Here is a 19,367-nt window from a genome sequence, read left to right as displayed (position 1 = left end):
TTTTTGAATAGCTTGGTGCACACAGGTTTAATTCTTCAGTGTCTTTTTATAGGATAATACTTTAACACGTGCTAAGCACTCCTTCATCAGCACACATTGTCCTGCTCAGCAGACCTTAATACTTCTCTGCCTACCTGTTCCTCACTTCTTTTCCAACTTAACAAACCAGAGAACTTTGTGTTTTGAAATCAATACAACAATACACATCACATCACTTACCCTAATTGCCATCCAAATCTATTCCCCCATCTTAAAGTTTCCATGGCATGGTGTGTACTATTCATATAAAATTGTTGAACATCTGATTGAATATTGCATCTAATGATTGTTGAGAAAACATACATTTTATATTACCGATTAGATATATGTCTTCATAATTGGAAATCTAACTTTTATCTTTTGCCAAGTACATGCAAAAATACATATTTTTGTCATAGAATTGCAAACTTCTCTGGACTCTCAGAAGCATACATGTCCCACTGAAAATATATCCCTTTGATCCTTATACAACATATATGTAACATAACTTTGTCCCCATATATTTGAACAATTATTATGTGGTAATTCAAAATAAAATAGGACCAAAGAAGCACACACATATGCATACACACATATATGTATTCCTAATGTGTTTTTAAAGCACTCATACAGAAGAAGTAACTTTAAGCATAAGAGTTGGAAATACATTGCTTCCCATCTCCATCACTGTCTCATCTTGGGTGTGTAACAAGAGATGTCCACTCCCGCATGAAGAATAGAGGCTAACCACATCGTGTTTGAATTCTGAAAAATGGTGCAGTTCATGCGGTTGGGGCAAACTCCAGATTGAGACATTTGTACTGAGCTAGTAGAGAGTGGGGGCCGTCCTCTTGGAATGGCTACAAATTCATTCAGCAAGTTCAGCAGGGAACACCAGGAGCCACATCTTAGTCCTCCTTCCTCAAACAGTTTTCATTAACTCTCGGGGTTCTAAAACAAGTCACTCTCATTTTTTCATTACATGTTTCATATAATTTATTGTACATAATAAATAGTTTGCAAGAGTTGGGTTTATGAATAGCTTGAAACAGGTTTTCCATGTCCAAATCAAGCTGCCATAGTAACCATTTTTCATTTCTGCCAAACGTATGGTCTTTTCCTTTTTTTTCTGCCTTGAAATATGTTGTTTAAAAAAAATCCCAAATTATTCAGGAAAGTTGATCAGGTTTCATTAAAATAATGACTTCATTGTTAACAAATGCTCATTTCAATCTCTTATTAAATGGCTTCGTCTTGCATTAAGAGCATCAAACTGAAAATAAAAATACATAGCTTTAAATTTTGATTTAGTCATATTTATCATAAAAATAAATTAAAACACATTTTTGTTCTTTTCCTACTTCTGCATAAAAGAACCCTCTGCACTTTTCAAACAATGCAACAGGAGCAAAGCCAAGTTAAGGCTCTGCCAACACAGTCCCATGTACAAAGTCCTAGAGTTCCTTGGGTCTGATGAGTGTTTTATATCCAAGCATCCTCCAAAGAGAGCTTCTCATTTCTTTGGCAAGAACGATTTAAAGGTTGCTTCCACAGGAGTTTTTCCAGCTCTCTCATGATACAATTTTGCCTTTTATAGTAACTAGCATCCCAAGTCAGAATCTTCCATTAAGTGACCCATACCTCCCAGATAAACAGTCAAGTTCCAAAAGCCAATTCAGATCCATATCGTTCGCAAAAGTTGCAGTTAATGTCCTATTTCCTAAAGGCTCCAAGCAAGCTGCTACCTTCAGAAGTCACTGTGATATGTGCACATTAAAACAGGGTAAGGGACTGGACTTTGGGGCATAGGCAGTTACATGGGATTCTTGCATGAGTCCTGGGTCTTCTACTCCAAGTTGACTTTCTTTTAATGCATCTTGGGAGGCAGCAGATGATGCCTCAATTGCTTGGGTCCCTGCCAGGTGAAGTATGAAGTCCTTACCTTGGTCTGGTCTGGCCCGGCCCTGGCTATTGTGGGCTTTTAGAGTATGAAACAGGGAATGGAAGATGATTTCTCTCTCTCTCTCTCTCACTCACTCGCTTGCTCTGTTTTACTGTGCCTTTCAAGTAGATGAAAATTAATAAATTCAAATTGTAGAAATGTCATTCTAAGAATCATAATATATGTGTGTATATATATATAATATATATATTTAAAACCCACAGGAAACATTACACAGGTAGAGGGGAGGGCTTGTGTTTTGCTAAGTAGAGAAAGATCCATTTTTATGGAGTTACTCTTTATGTTAATGATCCACCTACTTTTAGCCTCTCTTTTTTAAAATTAGAATCTTAAAACTTTTGGCTACCTATTTCTGCTTTTTTCACTGTACTAACTAGTGCGTTCAGGTTAGAGAAATAAAATCATTGGTTAATTAGTCCACATTTATTTTGCCACACACTGGCAACAAGAAAGGCACACATTTTTGCCTTGCCTGTTAAAATGTCTTGCTTTAGAGTGACTTAGGAAAACCTCATTGTTTTCAGTGTTTATTCTAGATTCTTATATATCTATCTTAACTTCATTTCCTTCACAATGACTACTAGTTATATAGTCAAAAAAGTGTTTTTTTCTTTTCTTTTTCTTTCTTTTTTTTTTTTTTTTGCAAGCTTCAGGAACCAACTGCGGCTAGTTATCTAAGAAAACAGATGGCAGGAAGATCTAATAGAAAGATCTAGAGTATCTTATTGAATTCAAGCAAGAGATTAACAATAAATCTTGAGAGCTTTAAGAACAGGATCTGTGGAACCTAAACCAGAAGTTCTTGAACATTGCCTCTTGGTTATTGGCACTAAAGTGAAGTCATTCCCAAATTTCAATCTAAGGCTCTTGACTCACAACCCAATATTCTGGGAGAACAAAGCCCAGCCTGGGTCATTCCCAATGTTCATTCCCAACTGTTCATTCCCAACAAGCCACAGTACTTTAAAAGTGCTTAACTGTTCTTACCGTGTTCTAATAACAAAAGGAAGAGAAATGTATTCCAGGTCTATAGGAACATGTATTCCCATGGAATCTGTGTGCATAGACACTGATGGAGTGCTGGTATTAACATATCACAGGACAACAGGAATAGAATAGGTCTTTGTGTGTGTGTCTGTGTGTCTATCTGTGGGAAATCAACTAGAACTTACTGTATATCTTCTTCAGGAAATTCTAAATATTTGGCTTAAAAATAAAGCCTAAGCATATGTAAAAACTACCAACCTGTCAGATACAGCTTATAGACTGCTTCATCTGGACATCAGCACCAGAGTTAAAATAGTGTGTTCATTTCTCTAATGAGCAGATTTTAACTTGAAAAAAGAGAAACAGTCAATATCTCTTTTTCAGTTGCATGAGTAGAAATTCTCTGAGATCTTTTGTAGGTAGAATTAGGGCTTGGATGTTGGGGTAAGATAAATTCAGGACAGTAATACCTTCTCTGTATAGATATGCATAAGAAAAAGTAATAGTTTGGATCTGACCCTCCAACTTGCCTAACAGCCCATTTCACTGGTCCATTCACAGAGTGAATGGTGGAGGATGCAAGGAAGGTGAAGAGAGAGCAAGGTTTGGTGACCATTTGTTTTTGCACATCCTCAGGTTACCACTGAGTCCTACAATCACAAATCAAGGACTTCCTGGGAGGCAAATCACACTACATCTAAATATGACCATAAAATAGGTGAAAATTCCCATTACGGCTAGCATGTAGAACCTGTAAAGAAATAGTGTAAATTTTCCTTTATGTAATGAGCCTGGTGTTTTTTTTTTGTTTGTTTGTTTGTTTTTTTTTTTTTTTTTTTTTTTTTTTGACAGGCAGAGTGGACAGTGAGAAAGAGAGACAAAGAGAAAGGTCTTCCTTTGCCGTTGGTTCACCTTCCAATGGCCGCCATGGCTGATGTGCTGCGGCCAGCGCACCGTGCTGATCCAAAGGCAGGAGCCAGGTGCTTCTCCTGGTCTCCCATGGGGTGCAGCGCCCAAGGACCTGGGCCATCCTCCACTTCACTCCTGGGCCACAGCAGAGAGCTGGCCTGGAAGAGGGACAACCGGGACAGAATCCAGCGCCCCGACCGGGACTAGAACCCAGTGTGCCGGTGCTGCAAGGCAGAGGATTAGCCTATTAGCCGTGGTGCCGGCCCTGAACCTGTTCTTATAAATAAATGCTTTTTAGTAGTGGTTATGTTGGTTGCCTCTCTTTGGGGCAAACTGTAGGAGACAAATTCTTTGATGAAATCAGAGTGAGTGGTTGTAGATGGACTCTTGCAGTGGAATTCTCCCCAACCAGAAGATGACCTGGACTTGTTGGGGTGGATAAGTTAAAGTGATCTTACCAAACCCAGTTATCTGCCTGTTAGTCAAGATGTCTTCTAACCACCATGCAAGAGTTAAGAAAGATCTAAGGATGGAAAAATAACCAAATTTATATTGATGGCCAAATTCATTAGGACTCTGCTAATTCAGAGATTCTGATAACAAAAATAAGAGCCATTAGAAAAGTAAGTTGACACCCCTCTACCAAAAAGGGAAACACATTCAGACCTTCTCATCTTAAATTCAGTTTAAATGTATCTCAAACATAGTCCAGGTTACTATTCTTTGCTGATCTGAGAGAATGTGCTTTTGACTAATTCATCCGGCTTGGTTTCCAAGAAGATTCTGGCACAATAAGGAAGACGAGTTGTCTGGAGGGTGCACAGAATGTACCAAAATGGCTTGGATGCTAAGTGGCTGGGAGAGAAGGCTGAGGCACCTCCACTTGTCAGGTCACAGTCAGAAGGAACAGTGTGCGACTGCTGACATTTTCCCAATGTACGCACATGACCCAGGTACCAAATTAAGAAGGAAGAAGGGGAGGGAGGGCACATAGAGAGAGGGAGGGCAAGACTACAGAAGACAGCAGAGAAACACAGGGATTGAACTCAAGAAGAAATTTCTATCGACATTGGATATTAAATTAAGACGATGTGCTATGGGAATATTCCCCCTCTCCCAAGTTTTAGGTTATTAGAAAATGAATCATGTTTAAGGAAGAGAGAAGCTTTTTAAAAAAGCTAAAAACATCTCCAAAAAATCAGCCACAACTTCTTTTCTACAAAGACAAGTTTGAGAGATATGAATAGTCACGGGAGGAATATTTTATGGAACAAAATATTTATTCTTGTTTCGCTTATGAGGATATCAAGGCAGAAAATTGTCTCTGGAGGAAATCATGCCTCTGAAAGATATTTTAAGATCAAAGTTTGCCTGACACATAAACCAACTCGCTAACAACGAAAAACACGAAATTCTGCTTTGAAAGGCACTGATTTTTCTTTTTTTCTTTATCAATTTGGCCCTTTTGTCTCACAAAATATACATGTAGCCATAATCAAGTGATCTTTTTTACCTGTTGAAACTTAAAACTTGTAATATGATCAGAGAATTCAAGCTCCACAATAGGATGCTAAGAACTTAGTTTCCTTGACATATTTCTGATAATTTTTTGAAACAATGAAATTTATCTCATACTAAATACCATCAATCTTCCCATTTATATATACAATGCATGCTAAATTTTTTTAAAAAAAGACGTTTCAGTAGTATAATATCTTTTTTGTGGCTCGATTTCTTTTCAGTTTATGATGAGAAAATCAGAAATACATTATTCTTACTAACTTGAGCTGAATGAAAGTCTTCATTTAAAGTAACTTAATTATATACAGAAAGTATGTAATAAAATAATGACCTCTATTATAAATCATAAGTAGCAATCAAAATAATGATCACATCAGATAATAAGTTTGATTATGTGTAGAATTCCACTTTCCTTAGGTATGTTATTACTCCCAGAACAGGATGGAAACAAAAGGACTTGGCTGGAAATAGGCTCTCTCTTGATCACATGCTTGATACGGTTCTCTGTGCCCAGTGGGCTCTCAATAAATATTCAGTGATGAAGATAATGAGTCTTCTAGAAAACACTGTAATATGCAGGTATGCACAGAATTGAGATTAGAGAAAATTGGTCAGTGTGATTGTATCAAAAGAGAAAGGATCTGTATCCAATATCAATCATATAAACTGTGGACCCAGACAAACACAACTGCTCCACGACTTTTTTCTTTCGAGTGCGGTGTTCTTCCTAGCTGTCCCACATAAGGGATGGACACCCACCAGACATCACTAGACACTTGCATCAACTGCTGTAATAATTCAGGGACAAGGCAGAACACTACTTTTGCTAGATGCTTCTAGAAAGTGCATCGTTTTATGAAACAGGCCTTTGGTTTCTGACCTCTCTTCTAGAGAGGAGCCCTGTGGCATACACTTCTTTGGAAAGTTGAGAGGTTACAGCCATTATGCTAGACTTTAGGCCACTCTGAAGTCAGAGCACAGAGCTACAAGTGGTGCCATGAGTGTTTCTGTTAAGGTAATAATTGGTGAATTAAAAAATAATCAAGGGTGAGTTTCTGGCTGCCACTTGGGATGCCCACATGCTGTATCAGAGTCCTTGGGTTGGAGTCCCAGTTCAGTTTGACAGTCCAGCTTCTTGCTTATGTCTACCCTCAGAGGCATTTGGTGATGGCTCAAGTACTTTGGTCTCCGTGCTCCACTTGGGAGACCCAGATTGCTTTCTAGGCTCCTGATGTCAGCCTACCCTATTCCGAGCTATTGCAGGCACTTGGGAAATGAGCCAGCAGATGGAAGATCTCTACCACCTTCATTTTTTATTGTTTGGAGCATACAATAAACATGTCTTTAAGGCCCTTCAATCCATTTGCCGCTCTGCTTAGTTTTTTTTTTTTTTTTTTTTTTAATTTTCGGAATGTGGTAAACTTACTGTGGTAGGTACTTTATATGATTGTTTTTCTCATTTGATCCTCTCAAAAACCCAAACTGATAAATATAATTTCATTAGTTTGTTCTTGATACTATAACAAATATCATGAACTTAGTGCATTAAAACAAAGGAAGTTAATTTTGTCCCAGAGGACAGAAGTCTCAAATAAGTCTGTGGAATTAAAATCAAGCCTTTTTAACAAATGGTGCTTAATCAGCTCAACATAGACCCTCATAAGAAACAAATATAGACATAGAGCGTATATATGGCATAGACAAATCACTTAAAATGAAACACGGGCCACATGGCATTGTGGCACAGCAGGTGAAGCCAGCACTTGGGACACCTGCATCCTATTTCAGAGTGCCTGGTTTGAGGCCCGGCTGCCCTGGTGCAGCTTCTGGCTAATGCCTGTGGAGGTAGTGAATGGTGGCCCAAGTACCTGGTCTGCTGCCACCCATTTGGAAGATCCTGATGAGTTCCTGACTCCTGGCTTCAGCTTGGCCTATTCCTGGCTGTTATAGGCATTTGGGATTAAACCAGTGGATGGAAGATTTCTCTCTCTCTCCTTTTCAATTAATAAGTAAATCTTTTTTAAAAAAAAATAAGTCATAGACCTAAATGTAAAATGTTGAATACTAATCTTCTTAAAGATAACATGTGGGAAAATCTAGATAACAATGGGCATAACTTTTGAGACAGAGCTCTGAAGGCACAGTCCGAGGAGAAATAAAGTATACTTCATTAAAATTAAAAACTTCTGCTCTGTGGAAAACAATGTTAAGAGAATGAGAAGACAAGCCATAAATTAGGAAAAAATATTTTCAGGGAATCCATCTAATAAAAGACTATTATCCAAAATATACCAAGAACTCTCAAACAATCTAGTTAAAAATGGTTAAAAGATCTGAACAAACACCTGAGCAAAGAAGAGGTAGATGGCAAATATGCCTTTGAAGATATCCTCAATTTTGTGTGTCATTAGGGCTTTGCAAGTTGACATGAGACACCAGGGCACCCTATTAGAATAATAAAAATCCAAAGCAGTGACAACACCAAAGTGTGTGGAACACTAGAAACTCTCGGTCATTTCTAGTAGGAATAAGAAATGGCTGTAGTTACTTTGGAAGACAGTTTGGCAGTTTCCTACAAAAGTAAATACACCCTTACCATATGATCCATAATCACACTCCTTGGTATTTACTCAAATAACTTACAAACTGTGTCCACACAGAAATCTGAACACAGATGATTGTAGCAGTTTTATTCATAATTAGTAAACTTTAGAAGCACCCAAGATGTCCTTCAATATATTGGTGAATAGATGCATTGACTGTGTTACATCCAGACAATGGAGGATTATTCAATGCTAAAAAGAAAGGGGCTTTGAAGCCTGAAGGACACGTTAATGCATATTGCTAAGTAGAAGCAGCTGGTTTGAAAAGGTTACTTATGGTATGACATTCTGAAAAAAGCAATCTATAAAGACACTAGAAAGATTAGTGATTGCCAGGGGTTAGCAAAGATGAAGAAATAAATAAATGGGACATAGTGGATTTTTAGGACAGTGAAACTGTTCTATATGACACTCTATGAATACATGTCATTACACATTCATCAAAACCTATGGGGATGAGTGTTTGGCCTAGTAATTCAGACACTGGCATACCATGCCAGGGTGCCTGGATTCAAGTTCTAGCTGCCTGCTAATGAAGACCCTAGGAGGGAATCTGTGATGACTCAAGAATTGGACTACTGCCACTCACGTGGGAAACCTGTTTTGAGTTCCTGGTTTTCAGCCTTGGCCAAACCCAGTGCTAAGGATTGTAGGCATTCAGGGATTAAACAAGTAGATGGGAATACACTCTCTACTCTGTCTCTCAAAAAACCAAATAAATAAGTAAAGTAAATGATATATTTGGAGTTGTAATAGTATATCAGTGTAAATTTGTCCACTGTAACACAAGCAACAACAGAAAGGTTGGGAGGTAGTTATTCCAGTGAGACATTACAGAAGCAAGATCTGCATTCAGTAAAAAGATTGGATGGGGGTGGTGATTTAGATAAAAATGTCACAGGATTATGCCTAAATATCAGACAGAATAGTGCTGCTGTTGGTAAGAATAAAAAAGTCTGAAGTCAATACCTTTTGTAGGAGAAGTAGCAGCAGTTTAAATAACAGAGTACAATGAATAAGCAGAACAAGATCATTGTAATTTATGGGCTTGAGAAGATGCCTAGGGTTAGAGATAAAGTTCTGGTCATTATTTATAAAGATAAATAACAATTATCTAGAGCAATTAAACTTCACTGGACACATTTCATTTTGCATGCATATTCTTATCAAATTCTTATGCCAGCCATGTAAGGTAGACATTATTATCCCACTCAGAAGTGAGGGTATCGGCTTAGACAGGCTCAGTAATGTTCCCAAGTTCACTTAAGTACCCAAGTGTTAGAGTTTGGAACCATGCTTGTCTGATCTCTGAGCCCATACTCTGAATCATTTTGTGACACTGTCTTAAGAGTAAATATGGTCATCCTAATATTATGTTTTTTCCCTAAGTGTCAAGTAACATTTGAAATCTAAGGAGATGCATCCAATGAATCCTTAGCTTTGAAGACTCATGTACCCTGTGGTGGGGAGAGAAAAGATCTAGGTTGAGAAACACAGGCCACAGTAGAACATACAGTGTTAGGAATAGGAGGCTAGACATGTGAGGAGTCCTCAAAAAATTCTTGGAAAAAAATGCATCATGAAAAAATTATCTATGAATTTCAATATTTTTGGGCACCAAAATAAACTTACCTTAAATTCTATTTTCCAGGAACTTTTTTTTCCACAGGTAGAGTTACAGACAGAGAGAGAGAGAGAGAGAGAGAGAGAGAAAGGTCTTCCTTCGGTTGGTTCACTCTCCAAATGGCCGCAATGGCCAGAGCTGCACCGATCAGAATCCAGGAACCAGGAGCTTCCTCCTGGTCTCCCATGCAGGTGCAGGGTCCAAGCACTTGGGCCATCCTCCACTGCCTTCCTGGGCCACAGCAGAGAGCTGGACTGGAAGAGGAGCAGCTGGGACTAGAAACTGGCACCCATATGGGATGCTGGTGTCGCAGGCGGAGGATTAACCTAGTGCACCATGGCACTGGCCCCTTCCAGGAACTGGTTTTCACTGAGATGCTACATTTAGGGAACGAACGGAAGAAGGGAAGTTAGGAAGCAGAATGGAAGTGTTGCTAGCAAGTGGGGAAACTGGTACAGGGCAATATAAACAGAACAAGGATGAACGAGGATTTCCATGCTGCCGTATGATGCAAGGAAGTGTCTGGAAGGTTGAGTAGTCATCAAAACAAAACCTTTATATGTAGCAATAAATAACTTTCAAATGTGGAGTTTAAACGTGAGAGTCAGATCGTGACAGTTAAGAACCAAGCAAGTACTCAGAAATCAGAGGAGTGATCAGTGAATACTATTGGCCTGTGAAGGTCACAGGAAGTGAAAGAGAGCTGGTTCAAGCCAAATGAGAAACATTGCATCAGCTCGGTTTTCTTGTTTTGTTGCTTATAACACAAAGCGATTCTGTAGAACTATAACAAAAGGGGGTTAGTACAAACATACAGGGTAATTCTCAGAATATGAAGAAATGTCAAAGAATCAGTTCTTGCAAAGTATAAGAACCAGACTACTTCTAATAGGAGCTAGAAAGTAAGAACTAGCAAACAACACTGCCAAGAGCATGGACTCCAGTCCTTTCTAGTCCTGGTGATGTCATGGCTCAAAGGATAAATTTTAGGCAGAATGTCTAACTGGCCTATTTCTGGTCATGGACTTGCCCTTGATCAAAAAAAGACAATGTTCTTGAATTATAGCTTATTCTGAAGGAAAGGTTAGTTCTTCACAGGAATCTGGAGAATGAGTTAAGTAGGCAGAAAAAAATTTGATGATCACTACTGAGGAATAAAAAAAATACAGGCACCCCTTGCTTGCACTGTGTATTGTTAGTTGAAACACATGACTGCTGGCACCAATTTTTCACTTTGCATATTTTCATAAATGACATTTGACTTCAGACACCATGAAAGGTAGCAAAGTGAGGGACAGTATACACCAGTTTGAATTAACCTGGTACCAGACAAAATAAGGATTGTCTGCATATATGACCAAGAACAATTATTTTTTTTAAAAGTGAGATTTCAGAGAATTTCAGAATAAAAGTTTATTCAAGAAGGGCCTTAGAGATCATCAAATCCAGCTCTTTCTTGTCACAGCAAAGGAAACGGAGGCCATGAAAGGCACATTGACTTATCCAAGGCTTTCTTCTTGGAAAAATACAAATTATAATAGCTGAAGAAGTTTAAAAAAAGAAAGAATTAAAGAAGGGGCTCCCAGAGCTGCTACAACTTAACAGGGAAAGCAATCTGTGGGAAGTGAGTTTTGGGCTAGGGTTTGAAGGACTAATGAAATGTGTTTCCTCAGGTGTAAATTGAGGAGAGCTTGTCTAAATCTCTAAGAGCCTTTTCAGCTCTGACATGCTATGATTCAGAGCAATATGTACTAAAATTAGCAAGTCATATACACAGAATAGTAAGCAGGGTGGTCTGATTGGAGCAAACAGGCATGTTGGGGAAAAATGACAGCTCCAGGAGGGTCAGCTGATGGATGTCTGGCTGGGAGTTCAGGGTTAATTCTTCTCTGAGGGGGTAAGGGAACAGACCACCCCCAAAATGCCGCAGTGTGCCCACAATTGTGAAGCAATGAGCCAACCCACTAGATAGAACAGTAGCACCCAATATACTTCCTGTGGAATGTGATTGAAACATTATTGGGAAAGGCTTTCCTATTGGGCTATAATGGCTGAGATTCCCTATTGTCTTATTAGATGACATTGCTATACTTTTTAATTCTGATTCACATAGAGTATTTGTGTGTTCCGGCAGATGCACGCAGTCCCTAAGGCCAGTGTCTGTGGATATGGAATGAACATACAGACTGAAAATGGAATGACTCACTTTGGTAACCATATGACAAAGCTCTTCCTAGATGCTAACGGGTTCACTGAGGCTTTTATTCCCTAGTGGGAGCAGTTGCTTCTCATATGCATAGAAGTTTCATTCTATGAAAGAAAAAAAGGAAAATTGCCCTAATTCTTTTGGCTTGTTATCTATTATCTTTTTACAAACCCACATGATTTTTGGCCAGATTACCAAAATAATGGACAAGGAAATGCATTCAGTTCATTCACTGAAGTCCAGCTGTATTAGGGTATTGTACACTGAAATCCAGCATCTTATGCTTGTTCCTGGCCTAGCCTCTTTCTTTTTGGCAAGTTTCACCATCCTCTAATTTCATCCTTCCTTTGTTTCCTTGTGTATCTCTCTGTCTCTCACTCCCCACATTGCATTAAAACCGTTTGAATTAATTAAGATGTCTTATCTTCTGCTCACCCCCCTCTCCATCTTCAAACAGGGAGACCCAGTCTTCATCATGATTTTACAAATGGGATGGGGTTATTTATTCTGTCCATACCTGTCAGATGGTCTCATTGCAAATTGACTTTATTCTAGATATTATGAGAGCAAGGACAGACTCTAAGTCCGCCAAGGTATCTAAGTTATTCATCTTCTCCTCAATGCTTCAATGATGTGGATGGTGGAACACTTGCTCTCTTATTAGCAGTTCTGCTAAACTCACCATTTTCTTTTTTTTAACTTTTATTTAGTAAATATAAATTTCCAAAGTACAGCTTATGGATTAGAATGGCTTCCCCCACCAATAACTTTCCTCCCATATGCACCCCTCCCATCTCCTGCTCCCTCTCCCATTCCATTCACACCTAGATTCATTTTCAGTTATTTTTATATACAGAAGATCAATTTAGTATATACTAAGTAAAGATTTCAACAGATTACATCCACACAGAAACACAAAGTGTAAAGTACTATTTGAGTACTAGTTATACCATTAATTCACTTAGTACAACACATTAAGGGCAGAGATCCTACATGGGGAGTAAGTATACAATGACTCCTGTTGTTGACTTAATAAATTGACACTCTTGTTTATGGCGTCAGTAATCTCCCTAGGCTCTTGTCATGAGCTGCCAAGGCTATGGAAGCCTTTTGAGTTTGCCAACTCCGATCTTATTTAGACAAGGTCATAGTCAAAGTGGAAGCTCTCTCCTCCCTTCAGAGAAAGGTACCTCCTCCTTTGATGGCCCGTTCTTTCTACTGAGACCTCACTCACAGAAATCTTTCATTTAGGTTCTCTTATTTTTTTGCCAGAGTGTCTTGGCTTTCCATGCCTAAAATACTCTCATGGGTTTTTCAGCCAGATCCACATGCCTTAAGGGCTGATTATGAGGCCAGAGTGCTGTTTAGGACCTCTGCCATTCTATGAGTCTGCTGTGTATCCCGCTTCTCATGTTGGATCGTTCTCTCCCTTTTTTATTCTATCAGTTAGTATTAGCAGACACTAGTCTTGTTTGCACACATAAACTCACCATTTTCCTGAAATACTTCATTGAGTTCCCTAGCTTAACTGAAACTATACTTTATCCTCCTAATACCCATTGTAATACTTTATTCTACCTTTTGCACACGAGTACGTCACTGATTTGCCCAACTATTTCTTAATTCTTCCTCCTCTGTCATCTTCTTCACATTCACATCACAATTCTATGCCAAAATCTTCCATTTCTTAAGTCTTTATGGAAAAAAGCTAGCCCTCTCTGGGTAGCATCAGCACATCTCTTTGCCGTCAACAATGATCATTCTCAAAGTTTTTCACTCCAAAGCCTCGCATGGGGACCTGAAATTTCTTCTACCTTCAAACTCCAGTGATTCCCAAACACATCAGGTAGTACTTTGTGTCCTTATGGAGTTGTCCATACCTCAAATCCTAAGCTTGCCTTCTCTAATTTTCACTCCCTTCCCTTTCACTTTCCAGTGTCTCCTTTCAAATTTAAATCAGATCTTACTATCTTCTCCATCCCCTCCTTAAAGCCTCCACTGACTTTTCATTGTGCTGAAATGAAATGCAGATTTCTTACAAGACTTGTTCTTGGAGTGGATTTGGCTTCATATTCTTCTGTGATGTTATCATACACCCTTTCCTTTTTCCCTCACTATTCTTGCCAGACAAGCATCCATTCTCTTTCTAGAACAAGGCCACCCCAGCCACTGGGTAACAAGCTTACTGCTCCTTCATCCTCAGAGAAGACTTCCCTGATATCCTGTCCAAATAACTGACTTACCTGATTTTACTTTGTCTTATTTGATCATAGCACCTGAGAAATGGTCTTTTCGTTGTTTTCTTTATTTGACTGCTCTCAGGGCAGTAGGTCTCTTGTCTCCATTTTCTTTCTGTATGTTCTGGACACATTATAAAGAGCAAGGTATAGACTTTGCTTTCTGGGAGTTTCCACTTAAGAAGGGCAGTCAGACATGTAAGTAGGTGACTATAAGACCAAGTAATTATCTTGAAACAGTACAATGTAGTTACTGACAATATAGAATTGCAAGCAGGCTGTTTGAGACTGAGTCTTGGTTTTCCTGCTTATTGGCTATGTAATCTCCACTACTTAACTATGCCATATTCAGTACCCATCGATAAATTGGGCTAGCAGTAGTATCTGCATTATCAGTAGCTGTGAGGGTCATAAATGAATTACTGTTATGTAACATACTTTGAACTTGGAATGTAGTAAATGCTCAGAAGTGAGAGAAATTATTATTATTTTTCAAATCCATTTTTTCCTCTCCATTCCTGCCATCACAACTCCAGTTCAGCCCACCAGTGTCTCTTTCTTGGATCATGAAACCTTTTTGATCTGATAAACTCTCACCCAGTTCACTCCACATATTGCCTACACATTGGTCCACTTCTGTGAACACTTCCGTGGCTTTCAATACAGGGCCGCTACACAGTGCCCTGAATCAGATGCTAGAAACCATCAGGTCTTCATCTACCAAGTTCATCCAGCCTCCTTCTCTTAGCTTAAAGGTTCTGTTGCCCAGTTTTCTCTAAAATTCACTCACTGAATTGAGGGAGTGGTGCAACCTCCCCTAGAGGGTCCCTGTTCACAGAACTCTTAAATCATCTGTTTAGAGTGTCAATTTGTTAAGTCAACAACAGGAGTCACTGTGCACTTACTCCTCATGTAGGATCTCTGTCCTTAGTGTGCTGTACATTGAGATTTAATGCTATAACTAGTACTCAAACAGTATTTTTCACTTTATGTTTCTGTGTGGGAGCAAACTGTTGAAATCTTTACTTAATATATGCTAAACTGATCTGTATATAAAGAGAAATGAAAATGAATCTTGATGTGAATGGAAGGGGAGAGGGAGCAGGAAAGGGGAGGGTTGCGGGTGGGAGGGAAGTTATGGGGGGGAAGCCATTGTAATCCATAAGCTGTACTTTGGAAATTTATATTCATTAAATAAAAGTTAAAAAAAATAAATAAAAACAGAAAGTGTTATTAAAAAAAAGTCATCTGTTTCACCTACAGGTAACATCTTGATGTTGGGTCTGGTCTTGAGGGGTTTCTTTTTTAGGAACCACAGGCCCTGAGCAAAAAATAATCACCACCTAACTGAAGCCTACGTTGCCATCATCAAACTTCCGTAAAGAACGTAGTATTGCTAACCAATTAAAGGAAGGCTGCAAGCACCTTCAACCAGCCAGAGACCTGGACATGTGCTGAACCTGTACCTCTAAACTCCAACTTCAATCTGTAAGGACCTTCTCTGAGAACCCTTCAGGGAGCCTGGGAATTAAGTAACAGTTGCCAAATGTCCTGTAGTCTCCTAACCATAACCTATTTCACTCTAAGCATTTTTAAGCATGTTTCCTTTATAGAATATTCTCTTCCTATATTATATGTGATCTAAAACCATCCTTATTAAAACATTCAGATCCAGCTTTGAGGCTCATCCTAACTATGTACAACTATTCTCAGTGGAAGAAGCTCCTGGCTCCTGGCTTAGATTGGCCCAGCTCTGGCCTTTGTGACCATGTGAGATGAACCAGCATTTGAACCAGACCTTTCTGTCTGTCTCTCCCTTTCTCTGTCTGTAATTCTACCTCTCAAATAAATAAAATCTTTTAAAAAATATTCTCAACCTATAATTCTGTACTCAATGAATAGATCCTTGAAGAAGGAGGAGTGAAATGAATTGTTTTGCAGAAAAGAAAAAAAAAAACTGAGGATATTGGTTGCCAGCAGATATGAACGACAGGAACTGTTAAATGCAGCTCAATAACCAGAAAGAAAGTAACTCCAAATTTTCCTACCTTTTCATGAATTAATTGAGTATTTTTTAGTATTCAATTTTGCCTCTACTGTTTACTTAGCAGCTATGGTGTTTTTCAGTGGTTGCATTATAAGTTATAGCAAGTGCTTTTCCATTTCAAATGACTAATCACCACTGTGTGCTCAAATGTGAGGACACAGGTGGGCAGTTCTCATAATTCAGAACTTTTAGTACCAAAACCAGGAAAGTTGCAAGCTCAGAGGAATAAGGTAGATCACTTTGTTCTCTTTTGTAAGAGCCTTAAATCAACATAATTTCCACTATATATGTTACTATTGTGTGGTATTAAATCAATTCTAATTAATTGATTTATTTTCATTGTATTTAAAAGACAGAAACAGATAGATGAGATCTTCCATCTATTGGTGCACTCCTGAAATGCCCTCTACAACCAGGGCTAGAGTAGGCCAAAACCAGCAACCAGGAGCTCCACCTAGATCTCCCATGTGGGTGTCAGGAACACATTACCTGTTGCCTCCCAGTGTGTGCAACAGCAGGAAGCTGAATTATAAGAGGAAGAGCTTGGATTCTAACCAGGCACTCAAACATGGGATGTGAGTGTCCCAAGCAACATCGTGTCTGCTGCACCAAGTGCCTACACCTAAAAATGATATTTTAAAGAATTTTTTTAAAAAAAGCCTTTTTGTTTGCCCACATATTTAGTTTCTTTCATTCTTGTTTCTTTGTGAGATCCATGTCAAAATCATGGCATTAGTGAAAGTTTGGGGAAAATTTCATAGTTTCAATTTTTATACTGGATAAAATGAAAACTGCATGATCAATTATTTAAGCTGCATATTAAGAAACTAAAAACAAAGAGCAAATAGGCCCAAAATAAGTTAAAGGAGGGAAATAATAAAGAAGATAAGAAATTAAAAATGGAAAAAGAGTAGAACCAGTGAAACCAAATCTTGCTTCTTTGAAAAAAAATCAACAAAACTGATAAACTAATAGCTACCAAGATAAAGAAGAGGAATAGACATTTAGACTAACAGTAGACTAACAGTAGACTAACAGTTAAGATGCCTGTATCCCACATCAGATCCCACATCAGAGTGCCTGGGTTCCCTACCCAGCTGTGACACCTGACTTCAGCTTCCTACTAATGTAGAGTCTAACATGCAGTGGTGACTCAAGTAATTAGGTTTCTGCCACCCATGTAGGAGACCTGTTTGGGATTCCCAGCTTTCAACTTTGGCCTGGCCCAGCCTAAGTCATCTTGAACATTTGTGGGTGAACCAGCAACCGGGAATTCTCTCTCTCTCTCTCTCTCTCTCTCTTTCTTTCTCCCTCTAATTCTCAAGTAAATAAATAATTATTTTAAAAAAAGAAGAAAAAAGGAAAAAGAGACAAACTAGCAACGTCCTGAATGATCTAGAAAGCATCATTAGATCATTAGGGACATCATGGATCCTATAAAGACTAAAGTGATAAGAAGAGAATATTATACAAAATTTTCTGCTAATAAATATGACAACTTTGATTAAATGAGAAAATCCTTTGAAAGACACAAATGAGCACAATCGAGTAAATTAACCTTATCACAACTGGCATCGACAACAATCACTCCTATGAAACCACTTTTGACAAGGTCACTAATGACTGCCATACCACTGAAGGCAGTGATCCGCCCGGCACTGACTTCTCTGCGAACGCCAAGTGCTTTTTGAAGTTCTGTCTTCCCCTTTTTGCCAATTTCCTCCACTGTTTGGTTTATTCCTAACTCTATGTATATTCTCTGTCACCAGCATTCATGATTTAATTTTCTTTTTTTCCACATCTCAAATGTAGGTCCTCTCTAGGATTCTATCCTGAACTCTCTGACTCAAAACCAGCCTACGTGATCTCATTTTTCTCAAGACTTCATTACCTTGTTTAGACTGATGAATCCCATTTTTATGACCTGATCAGTTTATTGGATATCTGCACCTGAATGTACAATAGGAATTCCCAAACATAGTATATCCAAGAGAGAACTGACTTCCTGTGCAGACAGACACTGTCATTTTTGCATTTTGTTTTTCAGTAAAATAATGAATCATTCCTAAAACCATCTGTTTTCCCTACCTAAAAATTAGGACTCATTTTCCATTGTCTCTTTCACCTTCACTACTGAACTAGTACCAAGGTATATGAACTCTATCTGCCTACTTTTTACATTAGTGCTACTTCCATCGCTATTTCTTGCTCAGATCACAAAACTAATTTCCAAACTGTTCTCCTTTGCTTTATTTTGCACCCACACTGTCCATTATATTGTACACATGTTGTCAGAGTGTCATTCAAAAATAACAATCCTGTCATTATCCTTCTTAAAACCTGTTAAGATAAAGACCAGACACTTTTGGAATGTGTAATGTTCTTTATGATTTGATCCTTGCTTTTCTGTTTTACATTATTATTTAACACTTAACTTTCACAATTTACCTTATTTTTTTTTAACTTTTATTTAATGAATATAAATTTCCAAAGTACAGCTTATGGATTACAATGGCTTCCCCCCCCATAACTTCCCTCCCACCCACAACCCTCCCCTTTCCCTCTCCCTCCCCCCTTCCATTCACATCAAGATTCATTTTCAATTCTCTTTATATACAGAAGATCAGTTTAGCATATATTAAGTAAAGATTTCAACAGTTTGCACCCACATAGAAACATAAAGTGAAAAATACTGTTTGAGTACTAGTTATAGCATTAAATCTCAATGTACAGCACACTAAGGACAAAGATCCTACATGAAGAGTAAGTGCACAGTGACTCCTGTTGTTGACTTAACAAATTGACACTCTTGTTTATGGCATCAGGAATCACCCTAGGCTCTTGTCATGAGTCGCCAAGGCTATGGAAGCCTTTTGAGTTCACCAACTCTGATCATATTTAGACAAGGTCGTAGTCAAAGTGGAAGTTCTCTCCTCCCTTCAGAGAAAGGTACCTCCTTCTTTGATGACCTGTTCTTTTCTTTTTAATACTTGGAGATTCATTAATTTAATCCCCTTCCCCACTCCCCTCAGGCCCTATACATAGATGTTTCCTCAGCCAAGGAAGATCTCCCTGTCCATTTTTCTACTAGAATTCTTGTCTTTCAGAAAAAGACACATACCATATGTGTGGTGGAATGAGAAGGCCATGCCAAGATGGCACTGGTGAGCGAGTGTCAGTTACTCAGGAAATGGCTTTGAAAACCGCCTGGCAAAGGAGCCTGCCTGGCAACAGGCAGTGATTGCTTACGTC

At 38.6% G+C, this 19,367-nt stretch overlaps 1 long non-coding RNA gene across 3 annotated transcripts; it reads right to left on the bottom strand.

The window, feature by feature from the left end:
• Positions 1–715: 715 nt before the first annotated feature.
• On the bottom strand, positions 716–19,310 carry LOC103350130 (uncharacterized). Of its 3 annotated transcripts, none has more exons than XR_007923559.2 (3): positions 19,237–19,310; positions 14,075–14,192; positions 716–1,291 (listed from the first exon to the last, which is right to left on the bottom strand). It is a non-coding gene; the product is annotated as an uncharacterized lncRNA (long non-coding RNA). The 3 variants fall into 3 exon arrangements; XR_011390146.1 differs by lacking the exon at positions 716–1,291 and adding an exon at positions 4,133–5,964; XR_011390145.1 differs by lacking the exon at positions 716–1,291 and adding an exon at positions 10,804–11,935.
• Positions 19,311–19,367: the final 57 nt, after the last annotated feature.

The sequence above is a fragment of the Oryctolagus cuniculus genome, chromosome 7 (genome assembly GCF_964237555.1).
Source record: "Oryctolagus cuniculus chromosome 7, mOryCun1.1, whole genome shotgun sequence".
Classification (NCBI taxonomy): Eukaryota; Metazoa; Chordata; class Mammalia; order Lagomorpha; family Leporidae; genus Oryctolagus; species Oryctolagus cuniculus.
Note: the sequence above shows the minus strand (reverse complement) of the source record. Positions and strands in the feature narration are given on the sequence as shown.